This window comes from Pinus tabuliformis, chromosome 7 (assembly GCF_031772625.1).
Source record: "Pinus tabuliformis cultivar Carrire ecotype Pingquan chromosome 7, CPIR1, whole genome shotgun sequence".
NCBI lineage: Eukaryota > Viridiplantae > Streptophyta > Pinopsida > Pinales > Pinaceae > Pinus > Pinus tabuliformis.
The window spans coordinates 1,641,660,200-1,641,675,577 of record NC_142293.1 but is presented as its reverse complement, the minus strand read 5'-3'; the positions used below and the strand labels follow the sequence as shown (position 1 = coordinate 1,641,675,577).

Sequence of the window (15,378 nt, the reverse complement as noted above, 5' to 3'; positions counted from 1 at the left end):
TGGACTTGTGCCAGCTGACCAAGTGACAGCTGCGGCAAGAGCTAGTACTTGTGCATACAGCACCGTCGCTTCCAAGTTTGTTACGAACTACCGGGTTGATAAAAGTAAAGAAGGGAGTCCCAGGAGTTGTAGCATTATTGCTGCAATACTGGAGCTCACCAGAGCGGTCTACTTTTTCTCTGTTTTTCTTTGCATGTCCCCAACGAGGTCGGGATATAAAGATTTAGGGCTTGAACTAGTCAAACCTTTGCAAGACCAGCCTCACAAATCCCGACAGCCTCCCATGGCGGATGAAAAGAAAGACGAGGGGGCAGGAGATCCTATCAAAATCTTGCTCGAAGAAGCCCTCGAGCAGCAAAGGAACGTGATGATGGACAACTTTTCCTAGATCCTTCAACGGCTACCCAGAGGCGATGCATCAGCTTCCAGCAGCTACTCTGGAAATGCCACACAGTTTAAGGTACAAGCTAATTTTTAAATCCCCATCTTCGAGGGTCAAATAGACACATATGCCATAGATAAATGGATAAATCTGCTAAATGGGTATTTTTCTGTTCATGATTTTTCCAATCAGGAAAAGATTATTTTTGCTCTTCTCAAAGCAGACCCCATGTTAAGGATTGGTGGGAAACCTACTGCGAACAAAAGGATGAAAGTATGGGTTCACTGTTCTCAGCCGCACTCACTTGGGAATCATTCCGGGATGCCATCAAGGAGCAGTACTACCCTGTCAAAAGATATGAGGACAAATACATAAATTGGACCACGTTGCAGCAGGGAAGGGACCAAGATGTGCCAAAGTTCACCAACATTTTTCATACCCTTCACACACAGTTGGGTATCAAAGATTTTGAGCTACATCTGGTACTCAAATACCATAGCTAACTACACAAATACATCCAGGAAGAGATGGTGTTCCTAAACATTTCCTCACTCAGCACAACGTACCGATACACTGTCAAAATCGAGCAAAAGTTCAAACAGAAGAAGTTTGACTTTGGATCTGCAAATCCGAAGACTAAAGGACAAAGCCAAGGTGGGGTGACCCAAGACAACCCGTCGAAGTCGCAAGAAAAGAACAACACCACGAAGTCGAAGAAGGACACAGGAAAGTGGTGTGAGTTCCATAAGAGCCCCACTCACAACAGAAGTGATTGTCAGACCAAGCAGTGGCTAGTGCCTGAGTTGAAGGCTTCAAAATCAGATGCATGTTCTGATCCTGAGTCAGAACCCAATAAGGGGAATGGCAAAGGGAAGCAGATCATTGATGCAGAGCCCAGCGTCACTGTTGCCACTGCCAAGATCTAGAAGAATGAGCCCAAAGACCGAGAGGAGGGGGAGTGTCTTTTCCACTCACAGATGTGGGTGAAGGGTTCGCCACTGCAATTCATTATCGACAGTGGTAGCCAAAAGAACGTCGTTTCAGCAGAGGTCATGAAGCAATTGGGCCTACCAACTACACCACACCCGTAGCCATACAGTATTGGGTGGCTTCACCAAGGACGAGATCTCCGAGTTCACCAGCAATGCTGCCTTCCCTACAACATCAATTCTTTCACCGACGAGGTATTGTGTGATGTTGCACCTCTAGATGTTTGCGATGTACTATTTGGCCAGCCATACTTGTGGAGGTGACATGTTGTGTATGATTCAAGGCCTCGTGTTGTTATTATTACTTTGGGTGATTCATTATATAATATACCAGAGGTAGTCCCACCTACTGCCACCTCTTTGATCTTTGCTAAGAAATGCAGCAAGATTGTCTCCCAGACTAGGAAATTTATTTTCTGTCTAGTTTTCTCCCAAAGTAAGGGGAAGATCGTCGCCACATCCATGACCCCCGTGAAGCGTTCCTCCACGCAGCAGCAACAATAGAGGGATACGGTCATGTAAGAACACAGGAACAACTTCTCCTCACCCATAGGGGTACCACACAAGCTTCAGGTCGGCAACAAAGTCTGGTTGCATTTGTAGAAAGAATGCCTTACAAGAGCCCATCAGAAGTTTTGAGCACGCCGACATGGTCCTTACACATATTACCAAGGCTGTGGGACATAATGCTTTGGAGAAGAGCATTCCTCCATTCCTTTGCCTGCACCAAGTGTTCAATGTGTACCGCCCTTGACCATGCTTCCCACCTTTACTGGACACATCCGAGAGTGCGGAACAGCACACCAGAGACCAAGTTCAACAAATGGAGGAACTCAACGCAATAGGGACCATTGCTTCCTAAGGGGGGAGGAATGATCCAGGTGGATGTTGGTGGCCACCCACCTATCCCATTTGGACTCCCACAACTGTCTCTTTCAGTTTTTCAGTTTCTGTAATTATAGCACAATTTACTATTTTTAGCAGTTTTTTGGGTCTTGAACTTTCAGAGCCGTTTTGAGGCCCTAAACGACGTTTTTTTGGAACTTTGGGAGCAACATAAGTTCATGGGCCGATGTTTCTCTTCCCAAAGTTGTAGTGCTCGGATAGATCTTTCTAACAAGCTATTGTATGCATTAAATGAAGATCGGGTGCCAAAGTTACAACCCTAGGAAGTTGATGTACCAACTTACCCAAAACAGGGCCCACAATTTGGCGTTTCATCTTCTAGGGTTAGGTTTTGGGATGTGAAGGGTTTTCCATTGTTTTTCAACAATAGATAGGCCTTCGAGCCTCATTGTAACACAGTTCAGAGGCATGTAGCCACCACATCTCTTCTCAAAGATAAGCTACCATCACCCTAGCTAGTTTATTTCCATTTTTGTTTGTAAGCATATTTGTGTGTTTTACATTAATGAAATGAAGTATTATTTCCACTGCATATCTATCTTTATGGTTATCTCTGTAATTTGTTGCGTTCCTATTTAAATCCGGATCTCTCTCTCTCTCTCTCTCATTGTGCTCTCTGTGTCAACCAACTCTATCTCATTCATGTTGCTCCTCTTCTCTGCCAAATTCATGCATAAGATCAACCTTTACTCTTCACACAATTCTCTACTCATTGTTTGCATGTTGTTCTCCCTTGTGCTCTCTCACATTTATCTAATAGCCTTGAAAAATTTCTAACAACTTTGATTTCCACTCTCTCCATAGCTCATCACCTTTACTTATGTAATCTAATTGGTCTATTCATTAAAAAACCATATCTAATTCCTTACCAACTCATTTATATTTAAAAATGGCATGAGAGTGCTTAGGCACCATTACCCTTTCTCAACCTTCCATATGACCTTATGATGTAGCTAGGTGCTTAACATGTTATTGTTGTTGAATATGGGCCTTTTTTTAATATACATGCATTGAACACTCAAACAAAAGTGAATGTAAGATGTTAAGATTTATTTTCACCTTAACTTTTAATGCTAAGATCTTAACATCTTGTTCCTTGAGATATGGGGTTGGAACCTTAGGCTTAAAATATTTTTCTAACATGTTTGAGGCACAAATGATTGGATGCTTGGTGCCTTGGTACCCTGAGATTTATTGATTTCCAGTTCTATTGCTGAAGGGAAATTTCTCTGTTTTACAAACTCCACATACTAGCTTGTTTAACAATTACACCTTCGAGTACCCGAGTACTCTAGTACCCATGTACTTGTCACTTGATGGTATTTTCACACCATGTTGTAAGTTTTGTAGCTTGACAATCATTTTTTTTATTACCTGAGTAAAGCACATATTATATTGCTCCTTCATTGGCCCATTATAACACTCTGATAGCTCAGTATAAGACCCCATGCAGTCCATCCTTTGTATGCGCTATCTTTGGATCTAAACCTTAGTTTTTGGCCATTTAGGCCAAAATGAAATACACACAAAAAACTCAATAACAAATTCCTAACATAGATCCTGAGACCTCTAAGTCTACCATGTCATTCCATTGTGGACCAACCATGAGCCACCATATGTTCCTTTTTCCACCTCATCACTATCACATGTACAACACCAATTCATATTGGATCGACCTTGTCTTTCATAACCAAAATTTCACTTTGGTGTCTCAATGCCCCAATATCCTAGGGAGGGACCCACCATTGCCGCCTCACTTTCCAGGTCACACTCCATATCATTTGTTGCAACTAATCAAAGCTTTCCATGTGTTTAGACATTGATGTGTACTTGCCAAATAACCATTTGGTTAACCAAAAATGCCAAATTTTGATGCCACATTTCACATGATGTAGTTCCCATTTCATCAAGATTTCCACCTTGTAATCTAATCTGAAATGAGGGTTTAACATCTTGTTATACTTACAAGAACCTACCACTCCAAATCTTAACAAATATATGATCTAGCTTATGTTGACAATTGCGGAATTAAGTACTTGAAATAGGTGTATGTATTTGTTCATACTGTTTAAGTGCTTATTTGTTCATTTTGATATTAAACACATAAAACAGTAAATGTAGCAAATAGACAACCACATATAACATCAAATTTAATCTAGGAGTTTACCCTAATATCATGGGATATGTCTCCTTGAGCTCTTGTCAACTAGACTTAGCTCTTTGGGATTATGGTAAAGCTTCTTTTACAGGTTCCATACTTAACTCCAAAGGTTACTGAACTGAACCAATGGGCTTAGAATACCATCTATATCCTTGGATGTCCTCACTCTGCAAATAGAACTAAGCTTCCTTGGACTTGATTCCTTCAATCAGTGCTCTGAGATGACTTGAGCTTCTTGATGGCACTAACTCTCTCAGAATTCTTCAACTGTCTCTGAGACTTATTCTTCTATCTTCAGCACATATCAGACACCTACAACAGACTGATCATTTGATCATTTGTTGTTTGAAACTTCCCTGTAGCTTCTTGGCCCTTAGAAGTCTTCAGATGCTTCTACAAATCCCTACAATGGATTCAGAAGGCTCATTATAGTCAGAATTGAATGTTGGATAATTGAGAATGAGTACTGGTAGCTCCTGCCACTGCCTCCAACCCCTAGTGGCTCTGAACTCTAGAACAAACCTTCTTGGATGGAATTCTCCATGAATATGACTTCTTTAGCTTCTCTGGATTATTCCATCGGCTTCAGAAGGCTCTAACTAGTCTAGTGAGCCTCTTGTTTCACTCTCTTTGAGTTTCTCTAACTCTCGGGCTCTGCCTCTGTCTCTTGGGCTCTCCTCTGTTTCCTTTGGATTCCCTTGTAGAACTACTCTGTCAGTGCTTTTATGCTATATCTCCACCAATATTGGCGGCTGCACCTGACTCCAACTAAACTTAGCATATCTGCTAAACTTTAGCTGCTCCGCCAGGCTGACAGTCAGAGGTAACTGTTGTCGTAACTGTTGGGTGCGTTCATGAAGGATAAGTTCTTATCGTGCGTATATTTGGTGGTTAGGGACAATCCTCCATAGAGGTTGCAATCGAGTTAATTCTAAACCATCGATCTATCCCATCCATCCAACGACTATCGTGTCGTCTGCTGGCCAACTTGCCCAGACAATCTCCGCCGTTGATGTGAACCCGCTCAATCCAACGAACATCGTGAAATCTCACACAGGTTTCATGCACGAACAATATCTAACCGAGGGCACATGAGAAAGTAGTTTTGCCCTGCTACATGTCACCTGCTAAGTGGAATCACGTACTTTTGGTAGATTACCATTTCCAGCCTTTTGCCCACACAATAAACCGTTTACCGCTTGTCCGAATACTGCCCACGTGTTGAATTCAAAATTTAAAGAAAAGGCACTTTATAAAGGTTTTAGTGATTAAATCGAATATTAACCTTTTAACCTTTTAATTGCCAGTCATGTGAACTACAACCATTTACCTTGTTTGCAACCTTATTCTTAACTGCAGTTTAAGGTCCTTGATCAATATCTGATCACTCCTCCCCATTGATAATCTTTTGGACCCCAAAAGACTGATATACTGATCTGTATAGTAGATGAGAGTAACAACACCCTCTTCTTCAGCCTCCATACACTTGCCTGCATGATTAGTGCCTTTGAACCAAAACCTGAAGGTAGTCAACACTTTCCTTCCTAGATGCGCTTGTCCTCCTATTAAGAACTGTCTTCCTTTATCTCATTCAGAACTTCTGTTGAGAAGGTTATAGAAGGTAGTTGAACATCTCTTCCTTGATCATTGATCCAAGGTGGCTCAAAAAAATGTTCTTCTGACATCTTGTAAAAAAAAACATAATACAAGAAAACAACTGGATGGCATAAACTCTTCTTTCATCAAAAGAAACAAATTTCTCATCATGTGAATCATCATCATGTCTTTACATCTTGTATACAAATGATCAACTAGATAACAAGCCAATAAAAACATTCCTTTTCAAACAATTGACCCTTCAAGTCGAGCATGTACAAAAATAACTTAAGGATTCTTTTTCAAAGATGAAACACTTCATCATTATCTCCCTTTTACAATCTTGGAGACAAAAACAACTTTTTCAAGTCAACATGGCATTACATGCATGTTTTAAACAAAGCAATCAACCATCAAGTCAATTACACATACATGTTTAAATACAAGGAAATCATCAACATCCCTGTGTTCATACATACCATTCTCATGCATGTATTCTATTCTTCAACTTTCTCTTAAGCACACTGTACTTACAAAGCTAAAATGGATATAATTTTGCTGCAATAAAGTGAGTCTACATACTCAACTTTTCCATTCACCTTATTGGTAAAACCCTACAACTTGAATTCCATTAGCAAAGAAATGCATCAAATCAGAAGACATGCAACCTTAATTGGATAATAACTCTAACCATTTCTTACCAAGCCATATCAAAGGGGCTTCCTTTGGCTGCACATTGACATAAACATGTGAATCATCCTGCAGCTCATCAATTATGGGAAACTTCCTTTCCATTCTTGTCATTCTCTCTTTCCACCTTCTTCAAATTTCGTGGAAGCATTGTTGGATTCAGAGTCCATCACTTTTCAGCAATATGTCCTTGCTTATGGAAACAAGTGCAATGCATGTGCATCTTCTTGACATCATGATTTCCCTTGTCCAATGGACCTTTGGCTTCTTGCCTCCTTTCCTTCAAAAGTTTCCTGTATGTGGCCATTCTCTTCCAACATCTAGAAACACTATGGTTATCCAAACCACAAAAGGAACATGCAATTCTTTTCCAATGCTTATGTGGAAATTTACCATGCTTTACATGATCAAAATAAATATGATTGAAATCAAATTTATACCTTTCTCTTTCACATTTATTACCTTCATGAGGAGGTGAATCGAATGAAGAAGTGGCTCACTTTGGAACACCATCAATCTCTTCAATGCTTTTAGAGCTTTCACAACTCTCTAGTTCAAGTGCATGCTTATGAACACCTTCTTGCAAAGTAGGTTTCAAACTATTACATTCCCCATGAATACAATCTTTACAAACTTGAGGTAGAGAACCTAACATGAAACTCCTTCTAGGAACTGTTTCAATTGCCTTCATGGCTGCTTTGGAACTTTCTTCATAAGCTTGTCCATAGCCAAGACCCAAATACTTAGGACTTTCCTCAACCATTATTGGCTCAATAATGCCCTGTGCATGTTTTCCCAATCCTTTTCCTTCATAGCCCATTTGTGACATCAACTTGGACCCTATGCCTCTTGTATGTTTTTCAAAAGAACCAACATAAACATTCTTAGAGGAAATTGAAGAAAAACTTGAATTGCTTACCTCTTCTTCAAGCTGATACTTGATTAAGGCTTCTTTGGCAATAAGGAGTTGTGTTTCCATCTCATGCATCCTTTCTGGGTTCATATTTGCAATATGAAGTTGGCTTTCCACTTCTTGCAATTTGTCATAAAGAAACAGCTTCTCTTCCTTCATGGAATTCAACTGCTCTCGAAGTTTGGTGCTCTTCCTTTCATCCTCATACATTTCTCTCACTGCCTCCAACCCTTGGTGACCTTGAACTCCAAAATCAACCTTATTGGATGGAATTCTCCATGAAGGTGACTTCTTCACCTTCTCTAGATTATTCCATTGGCATTAGAAGGCTCTAATTAGTCTAGCAAGCCTCTTGTTTCACTCTCTCTGAGTTTCTCTAACTCTCGGGCTTTTCCTCTGTCTCTTAGGCTCTCCTCTGTTTCCTTTGGACTCTCCTTCTGGACTCCCCTGTAAAACTACTCTTTCAGTGCTTTTATGCTATATCTCCACCAATATTGGTGACTGCACCTGACTCCAACTAAACTTATCATATTCGCTAAACTTTAGCCGCTTCGCCAGGCTAACCATCAGAGGTAACCGTTGTCATAACTGTTGGGCGCGTTCATGAAGGATAAGAACTTATTGCACTTATATTTGGTAGTTATGGATAATCCTCCATAGAGCTTGTGATCGTGTTAATTTTGAACCGTCGATCTATCACGTCCATCCAATGGTTGTCACGTCGTCCACTGGCCAACTTGCTCCGATGATCTCCGCCATTGATGTGACCCCACTCAATCCAACGAACATTGTGCAATCTCTCATAGATTTCATGCACGAACGATATCTAACCGAGGGCATGCGAGAAAAGCAGTTTTTCCCTGCTACGTGTCACCTGCTGAGTGGAATTGGGTACTTTTGTAGATTACCACTTCCAGGCTTTCGCCTACATGATAAACTGTTTACCACTTGTTTGAATACTGCCCACGTGTTGAATTCAGAATCTAAAGGAAAGGCACTTTATAAAGGTTTTAGCGCTCAAAGTGAATATTAACCTTTTAACTGGCGTTCATGTGAACTACAACCATTTACCTTGTTTGCAACCTTTTTCTTAACTACGGTTTAAGGTCCTTGATCAATATCTGATCACTCCATGTGAACTTGCCACATTTTATTGGTTCCACATCATACCATCGCGATGCTCCAGTACCTCAGAATAATTAGACTAATCTCATCCTCGTATGCACTAAACCTGATTAATTAAGCATTAATGATAGATTAGTGGTTGTTATTAAGGAAAACTAGGGTCATGCTAAGACCTAATTTTCACGTTATAAAATACTTTGGCTTTATTCATTTTTCATACTAGTCTTTGGCCTATCGGGCTTATCTATATCGGTTTGGGCTATAAGCCCTTCCACCGGTCCCCAGACTATCGAGAGATTTCATACCAAAATTTGCCTTTCAAGCTTCTACCAATCCTTTCTTCTTGGGAAATTGTTATGGAGCCTACCTATTCAACTTATCTATACCAAGCCAAGTTGTTGTCCCTTCTATTGGTTCCCTTCCTATCAAGGTTATATTTACTGGCCTGTACTCTATATTGTTGTTTTAATCAATCCTAATTGACCGAGACTACTACATTTAATTGTCAACCCAGGGTAGATCTTGTTGTTTCAATGGAGTTCGCATACTTTGTGTCGATACACTACAACCAAGAACGAAAAAATAGAAACAACAATAAAATATGTCGTTGAATCAAATTGCAGAAATCAAATCATTCATGTAGAAATAAAAACACTCCACAGAATTGAAATCACACTTTGCAACAACCAAAGTAAAGTTTCACCACACAGTAACTAATAACTACACCAGCTGGTTACTACCATTCTATTTGATTAACTCAGTGTGACAACATAACATAAATTGAAAAAAAAATGAATGTAATTCACAATTTGTACAGCAACAACAGGAAACCATATGACAAATAAACGAAACAATAATGTACACTACCTCTACCACTACAGTCCCTGCTAAGGAGGAGGGCCCTTCCTCCCTAACAGGGGTGCAGGAATAGCACAAGATGAATTAACGAAACAGATGAAGAGCAGTAACAACATCACCGTAGTGATTTAATATTAAAAATACTTCAGAGTTACAGAAGTAGAGTAACAGTGATTTTCTATATGTCGTCCTTGTACATAGGAAATCGAGTTTCTTTTATAATTATTACATGCCTGAAATTAGGAATAGATTAGTCATGAGAATCTTACGATTCTCATGATGATAAAAAATAAAAGTAGTTACAACATATTTCTAAATACAAATATACATTGGTTAGGATTGCAACCACTTGGGTCTGTTTCTTCCAAAATAAACAATTCCTAATGCCGACAGTTATTATGTGGAAGAGTACCCACACTTACCAGTTCTAATGCAACAACATCCTATGAGTGAATAGCGGTTTAGGATGTAACGACAATCACTGGCTATAGCACCCTTGGTGTAACATTGGTCCTTTGTATCAGCGCGTAGTGTAACAGCATCCTGTAACAACATTCAATGTGTAACAACAACTTGTAACAGCATACATGGTGTAACAACAAATTGCTCTACCCTGCTCTATAATTTATCAGCGCTGCATGTTTACTCCATAGCCTTGTTTCCACGGGAAACACCTGAAAAGGAGAAGAGCTTCCAAAATACTCATCCAATGCTCAGCTCAGTTAGCCACAAAAAGGAATAAAGTGTCATATTATTCAGCAAAATATGGAAAAATAACATGGCAGTGGAATAGGTTGTAAAGGTGAGAAAAAGGGTGATCAATCATGTAAAGTTCATAGGCCTAGATGATAAGAGGATCAAAACTAGGGAAATAAGGTGCAAAAAATAGGTAAAAAGTCACACCCAACATCTCCCCCCAACTGAAGCAACTGCATGTCCCCATGCAGAGTCTTAGCTTCTCCCGTTATACCTCCTATGCACATCTGTAAAATTGTAAGCACCAATAGTGTTTTCACCCGGAGCTCTGTACCCTTTAATGGCCATCAGTTGACGCAACCAGGATTCTTCTTCATAATCACATAGGTGGTATTCCGGCTGATACTCTTCTACTAGTAACCAAATCAAAGGAAATTTAAATCTAAGCCCAATCCAGAACTCCCCCAATGTTTTCAAGATCCGAGCATACTTAGGCAATTGTGTAACAACAACCAGGAAATTTCTGTATTCAAAAGGATCCCCCTCTTTCAACTCAGCGCTACAGGATTTTCTGCATTTAAGACACCCTGCTAGTGCTTGGCTTTTCATATGTGCATGCAGATTGAGGAAAATCCTCACAATCCTTTTCCTATAGATGGTTGAATATTCCCTCATTTTAGGAGTGCTCAGGAACAGCTTAAACTCACGCCTGAGTTCATAAACCATCGCTAGTTCTGCTCTGACCCATAATGTGATCCTTTCTTCATTAATTTCTGCTGATTTCATGGCCAAATTCCACTCAATCTGGTTCCTCATAAATGAAAGAAAGGTTGGCAACTGAAAATATCCCATATAGGAGAGGAAACTTGCTACCATTTTTGTGCTGACATACTCACACATGATATTATGCAAAAAAGGCTCACAAATCAAGCTCTATTCTTCAAAATCACAAGAGTGAAAAATCTCAAGAAAATTTTGGGTAGAAGAACCCAAATAAGACCTATTCTCAAAAATTGCTTTCAATTGAAATAAATAATATCGTTTCCAAAGGAACACTGGATATGATGGGGACAACCACCTACATGCTAGCAGGTTTAGGGCAAGATCACGGAGCTTTGTCTTGTCATTCGTCGAGTCCAAGACCTGTCACTGTAACTGATACAATTGTTCATCCTTTTCCTTCATGGCTTCCTTGTGCCTCCATGCTTCCTATTCTCTCTCCCATTCTTCCTTTAACCACTTTTCCCTAAGGGAATCCATCATCCTTTTGTGTGCCATGAGTGAGATCACCCCCTCTTGTAGAGAGAGTGCATGTTGCTTCCATTTTTGTAGCTCTGGTAACAACAACATCTTTTCAGAACACCATCCTTCATCAGGACTCGGTGTTCTCCTACATGCACTATCAATTAAGGGTGTAACAGCCTCCTAAGGTTGAAACTGCTCCACTTCGGCTGTTGGTTCTTGTGTAACAATAGCGTCATCAATGGATTTTTGTGTTACAGTTTCCTTCTTTCCCTAATTAGCTTCCATTCCCATTGCTGGTTCTTGTGTAACAATAGTGTCATCCATAGTTTTTGTATATCTTTTTTCCCTAGGTAGGCTTTTGTCTCCACCACTAGTTCTTGTGTAACAGTAGTGTCGACCACAAGCTCATGGATGTCGACTTCTTCTCCCTTTCCTTGGTTGACTTCTGTCTCTACTATTGGTTCTTCTATAATAGCAGTGTCAACTAAGGGCTCCTGTGTATCCACTACCACATTACTTTCTGTGGACTGCGCTATCTCAGTTGTTGGTTCTTATGTAACAGAAATGTCCTCAATGGGTTTTTTTGTGTCAACCTCCCAGGTTTCAGTTTGTGTTTCCCTCGAAATGGTGTTTGCTGCACAGACTCTAAACCTCGATGTCACTAGCTTCTCAGCATAGGCCATGCACACATTACCCAGGACATCTCCCTTCCTGGCCCTCTCTACGGCCTCAACCAAAGTGTATAACCCTGGGGATCTTGCATCTGCCTTCCCCTTTGCTATTTTTTCTCTTAGATCTCTATTTTATTTTTCTAATTTTTCAATTTTTAATAGCAAGGATTGAGTTTCGCTCTTACCAGATGAGGAAGGTTCCTCTGGCTGAGATTGCTTCTCATCCTTCTACTCTACTGCCTCTTTGTTTTCCTTTGACATGGATGGGGACTATGGGTGCCCGCTAACCCTTATTCTCTATTTTGGTCGCCTATCACCAATTGGTTTGTCAACTAGCCTCTTACCAACCCTTACTCTTGAAGGTTGGGGCTGCTCCTTTTTCGTCACTGGGGCTTCCTCAGACGTCCCAGTTTGTCTCCACGAGGTGGTTCTGGCCTTATTCCTCATGAATTCCTCCCAACTCCTACCCTGGTGGCTTAGGGAATCTAGCATAATAAGCTTGATGAAGCCATGGCTGGTGACGCATGTTTTTGGATGCGCAGTTGTTTTCACAACCACTTCCATATGCTTGATGTTTCCGAGCAAGAAGTAGGCAAGATTTATCAACTGTCGATGTTGAAGGTGGTTTAGCAATGGAAAGTGGTAATTGAACACAATTTTTCCCTTCCCTCATAGGTTATGTACTTGATGAGGTAAACAGAAACATCAGCCCATGGCTAGGGAAGTGAAAACATGTCAATCCCCATCCCTTTCTTCACCAGCGACTCTTCCTCTTGGAGGAAATCCCCCTTCAAGGATGGGTCATTAACCTTCCTATTAAACCACCTCTTTCCTTCCATTGGTAATCTTGTCACTTGGGAAATCACCTCTTTGGTAACCTCGAGCTTCAATCCCCTAACATCCATTTGATTTCTCTCTAAATTCTTCGCAAATTCCATGGCAACTCGCCCGTTTGATCCCTCCAACCTCTAGAAGAAGTTAAACCAACCCGCGTCCTTAAAAATATTGCATGATTCGGGGCAATTCTCCAAAGCTTTTGTTGACCCTGGCTCATGCCGAATTCCTACTCCACCCATTGCTACACAAATTCAGTGTTGTTTTCCTTCCTTTTCCCTTCAAGAGCAGTGGACACACTACTTAGCTGTTTCAGCCTACAACTATTCTTTTCCACTTCTCTGAGCACTCTGAATGGGGATGCAATGCTCTAGTAGGGGTAAATGGTAGGGTGGCACAGGTGAGAATTTCAAATTAAGATTTTGCAATCATGGTTCGTACTGCACAGTAATGTTGCCTTATTAATGCTAGGTTATGGGAGGTCTCGTCGAAGGTACACTTCCCTTTTTTGGTATGATCAGGCATTAAGTGACAATGATTACCAGATCACCATGCCTTAATTGCAGGTTTTTTAAATAATCATAGGTCATGCAAAGGTCATGTCACAATATGATTTGTGCCCCCCCCCACCCCCCAACTTAAATGTGACAGCCGACCTTGGCCATCAAAAGGGATGTCATGTTAAGTTGCCATAATTACTAAATAAAATCGGATAACAATATTACCTTTGTATGATGTACCTGGGTGACCTAGGGAGAAGTCATTGGTGGCGAGATGCACGAACTTAACTCTGATGACAAGAACCATGATGATGCCTACCATCTGTTGTAATAAATATCTTATTCGAATTATTTCTAGAAGTCATCAGCTATTACAGGTGTAACAACGAAGACAATTATTATGTATTATTACTTCTTATAAAAACGCAAAGAAAAAGGTTGTGTAACAACACTATCATAAAGTATGCTTTGAAATAACAAATGTTGTTATAGAGTGTGTAACAGCAGCCACAAAGTGGTTTTCAACTACTACAGAAATTGTCTATCTGCGCCCGGAAAAGGTTTTCTCAGCCATATTTTATTTTATTTTATTTTTATTTTATTTTTTATTTTTATTTTATCTTTTTTATTTTTTTTTTAAGTTTGAAGGTGTAACAGCCGCCAACCGTGGTTGATTTTTATTTGTTACAGTGATTAGAAAAATTATAATTTTTGCAGCACTGGGGGGCTTTCCCCTATTCCTGTAATCTAAAGATTCGAATTTGTGACAATGTTGACGAATGAATCCCTTGAAGTAGGTTTGTGATATAACTAAAGACGGTTCCCATTTGCAAGAAATGGTGTCCTCGCACTATCAATGGTCACCAAATTTACAGTCCCATTGTTAAAGACTGCATCTACCTCATAGGGACCTAGCCATCTGGTGTAGAGCTTACCCTTGAAGTCTTTGAATCTTGAGTCATATAACAGAGCCCAAACTCCTTTATGAAACTTCTTCTTCTTGATGAATCAGTCATGCCACTTAGCTCTCTGTTGCTAGATAATATTTGTTTGCTGGATAGCAGCTAACCATTTCACCTCCAATTCATTGAGCTGGTTCAATATCTACTTTTGTGTTGTAGCTAGATCCAAATTTACTTGCAATGATGTTCTCAGTGTCTTGATTTCAAACTCAATAGGGAATAAGGGATTTTTTTCCATACACAATTTCATACAGTGATAATCACGTGGTATTCCTCCATGTAGTCCTGTATGCCCATAGCACTTCTGGAAGTTTTTCAGCTCAATTCCTTTGGTGACTGGCCACAATCTTGGTAAGGATCCCCTCAATGACTTTGTTAGTGCTTTCTACTTGGCCATTTGCTTGTGGATGATAAGGTGTTGTGATTCTATGATGGATTTTATATTATTCAACCAACTTTCAGATCATATGGGATGTAAACTGGGGCCCTCCATCTATGACTATCTCCCTGGGTATACCAAATCGGACAAAGATGTCTTCAAACAGAAACTCTGAAACAACCTACTCCATTGCTCTGGTTAGTGCCTTTGGCTCAACCCATTTTGTGGCATAGTCAGTGCAGACCAAGATGTAAGATTTCTGTCAAGACGAAGGATTAATTGGTCCCACAAAATCTAGGGCCCATTTCTCAAAAGGTTCTAAGATGATTTGGGGTTGTAACGACATCTTATCTGATTGCAGTGGTTGGGCCATCCTTTGGCAGCTATCACATCCTTTCACAAAATTCTTGGCATCCTGAAATATTGTTGGCCAATAATACCTTGTCGAAAGGACTTTGTACTCTGTCCACT

At 40.2% G+C, this 15,378-nt stretch overlaps 1 pseudogene; it reads right to left on the bottom strand.

Moving 5' to 3' along the window:
• LOC149254667 (uncharacterized) overlaps positions 1-11,042 on the bottom strand; it is a 77,534-nt pseudogene extending 66,492 nt beyond the window's left edge.
• Positions 11,043-15,378: the final 4,336 nt, after the last annotated feature.